The 3,233-nt window shown below is 32.5% G+C and overlaps 1 pseudogene; it reads left to right on the top strand.

Moving 5' to 3' along the window:
• The first annotated feature begins 341 nt into the window (after positions 1-341).
• LOC145159185 (pentatricopeptide repeat-containing protein At1g08070, chloroplastic pseudogene) lies at positions 342-2,449 on the top strand (annotated as a pseudogene).
• The last annotated feature ends 784 nt before the right edge of the window (positions 2,450-3,233 follow it).

Raw genomic sequence — 3,233 nt, forward strand, 5'->3', positions numbered from 1 at the left:
TTTTTTTTTCAATTTACTATTTTTTTAGATTTACCAGTAAAATCAAACATTTATGCCAAACTTAACGACTTTTTGATGAACCAGAAAAAGTTGAAATTGAATATTTATATCAAACTTAAGAGCCTTAATGAACTAGAATAACACAAAAAGGTAAAATTGAAAATAAAATTGCAAACTTTTGGCTTTAATGAACAAAAAAAAAATGTGGTAGGGACTTTTATGTTAATTTTTTTTTAAAAACCACTAAAATATTTCAAAACTCACAAAATTTACCAAATACTTTTATGTAAAAACCCTTTTAAAAACCAAGATATTTCAAACTCAATCCCACACCCTATAAAACCTATGAAATGTCGCTCACTTTATCTTTGAAAACCTTTGATCATCGTTGTCCACTGGAAAATCTTCTCTAAAATGGAGAATATCATTACACCTTCACCTTCATCTTATTCCATCTCCCTTACCCATGATACCGATTCCAGAAACTCCTCAATTATCCACAAACTTGAATCTTGTAAATCCTTAAAAGAACTCAAACAAATCCATTCCTACATCATCAAAACATCTCCAACATTACCACACCAAACCCAACAATTGGTGTACACCACAATCATCTCTATCTCTGCTAGAACATCAAACCACGTTCCTGATATCACCTACATCCACTCTCTTTTCAACAAACTCGAGAACCCAACAATCGATCTGTATAACATCGTCATAAGATCATTCAATCATTCGAATCAAAACCCTCTGTTCGCATTGTTGTTTTACAGTGATTTGCTTGTGAAAGGCTTGATTGGGGATAGTTTTACCTACCCTTATGTCCTGAAGTCGTGCACACTTTCTTACGCGTTGAGAGAAGGCGAACAGATACATTCACACGTGATTAAAAACGGGTTTGTGTTGAATTTATACGTTGTGAACACATTGATCAGTTTTTATGGTGCTTGTGGTGCTATGGAAAACGCCCAGAAGGTGTTCGATGAAAGTCCTGAAAGAGACTTAGTGACTTGGACCACGTTGATTCAAGGCTATGTGAAAAGGGGTTGTTTAGAAAAAGGAATGCAAGTGTTCTATGAGATGTGTGAAGCAGGTGTTAGAGCAGATGAGATGACAATGGTGATCTTGATTTCATCATGTGCAAAGTTGAGAGACATTAATCTTGGTATAAAATTACATAAATATATCTATGATCATGATCTGAATTTCGATGTCTACATATGTAATGCTTTAGTTGATATGTATCTCAAATGTGGTAATCCAACTTTAGCCATTAAACTCTTCAACAAAATGCCTTTGAAAAACATTGTTTCTTGGAACTCGATAATACTAGGACTAATTCAACAAGGAAAGTTCAAGATTGCAATGAATGTTTTCAAAAAGATGCAAAGTCAAAAAGTCAAACCTGACAATATCACTCTAGTTGGTGTTCTCAATTGTTGTGCTAATTTAGGAACACTCAAACAAGGTAAATGGGTACATTCTTACATCAACAAAAACGGGATTAAAACAGATGGATTTATAGGAAACGCACTTTTAGATATGTACACAAAATGTGGAGACATAAAGAAAGCCACTTATGTTTTCAACCATATGAAACATAAAGATGTTTATACATACACAAACATGATACTTGGGTTTGCAATACATGGAGAAGGACAAAAGGCATTAAAACTTTTCTCTGAGATGCCTAAAATAGGAATAACACCAAATGATGTAACATATTTAGCTGTTCTAATGGCTTGCGCACATTGTGGATTTGTAAAAGAAGGATTCAATCATTTTGTTAACATGTTAAAAGTCCACAATATTAAACCTCAAAAAGAGCATTATGGGTGTATGGTTGACCTTTTAGGTCGTGCTGGATTGTTAAGTGAAGCTGAGGATTTTATACGAAATATGAATATAGAACCTGATGGTTTAATTTGGGGGGCATTACTAGCGGCGTGTGGGACCCACAAGAATGTTGAGATTGGAAAAAGGGTGATGGAAAAAGTGGATAAGATGATGGATAAAGATAAAGATAAAGATGGTGCTTTTATACTTATGTCGAATTTGTATTCATCTGAAAACAGATTTAGGGATGCGTTTAAGTTGAGAAAGATTATGAAAGAAAGGAAGATCAAGAAGAGTCCAGGTTGTAGTTCGATTGAAGTTGATGACGTGGCATATGAATTCAGAAAAGGGGATAAATCCCACCAACAAACGAAAGAGATATATATGTTGCTTGATATAATGGGAAAACATTTAAAGAATAATGACCAGATAATAATCTAATTCAAATGGCGTTCAACTTACTCAAAGGATCATAAGGTATACAAAACCTTTAAGTGCAATGGTGTAAACTGTAAAGGTCGGTTATTTTGTATTTTTATTCTGTTTGTTAAGCGTTCTGAATATCTAGGGATGTTCATATTTTGTTTCATAGAATCCAACATATTTTATTTCTTTAGAGGATTTTCATCACTTGCTCTTTAGTGCGACATTAATACATTAATTAGACCATAGGTATCTTCTATTTGATCAAGTATTGTTTTTATTATTCACTCAGTTATGAGTTTTAATAAATCCATATTAGTTTTGTTTCGTGTACTTATTTTAAGGTATGGGAAACACATTTCATATGGAAAAACTCACCTCTTATAACAAGTTTCTCAAAAAGGTTTTGTTTTACATGGGTAAAACCCATATCATTAAAACCAAAGTTGTCAAGATCGAAATCCTACATATAATTGTTTTCATGTTTGCAAAATCATGATCGTAAGATCGGATTAGGATCCCAAGATCCCACTGAAAATGACATAATTATAAGTTTAAAACATGAAAAATACATATCCATCAATAAAAGTTATAAAAAGTTCAAAAAATAGTCATAACACAAATAACATCTAATATAGTCTAACATAACAAATGATACAGCCATAACATGCTCCTCTTCTAATTCAAAATATCATCTTCTCCTAAGTTTCTTCCATCATCAACTGTACATTCATCGAAAGGAAAACATGACATATAAAACTAAAAAACTAAAAAATATCATTCTCAATTTGAAAAGTATGGAGTACATGAATAACTCACATAATTGATCTCTTATAGATCTTTCAAAATAATCATCTCCTCGACATGGCTTAGAGCTTGTAACTAACTTGAACATCAACCATCAAAATGGTTCATCCATACTTCATTTGAAGATGATCAGAAGATTCCTTTTCAGTAATAGTAATTCACTGACC

The sequence above is a fragment of the Lactuca virosa genome, chromosome 2 (assembly GCF_052849685.1).
Source record: "Lactuca virosa cultivar CGN04683 chromosome 2, Lactuca_virosa_CGN04683_v6, whole genome shotgun sequence".
NCBI classification, from domain to species: domain Eukaryota; kingdom Viridiplantae; phylum Streptophyta; class Magnoliopsida; order Asterales; family Asteraceae; genus Lactuca; species Lactuca virosa.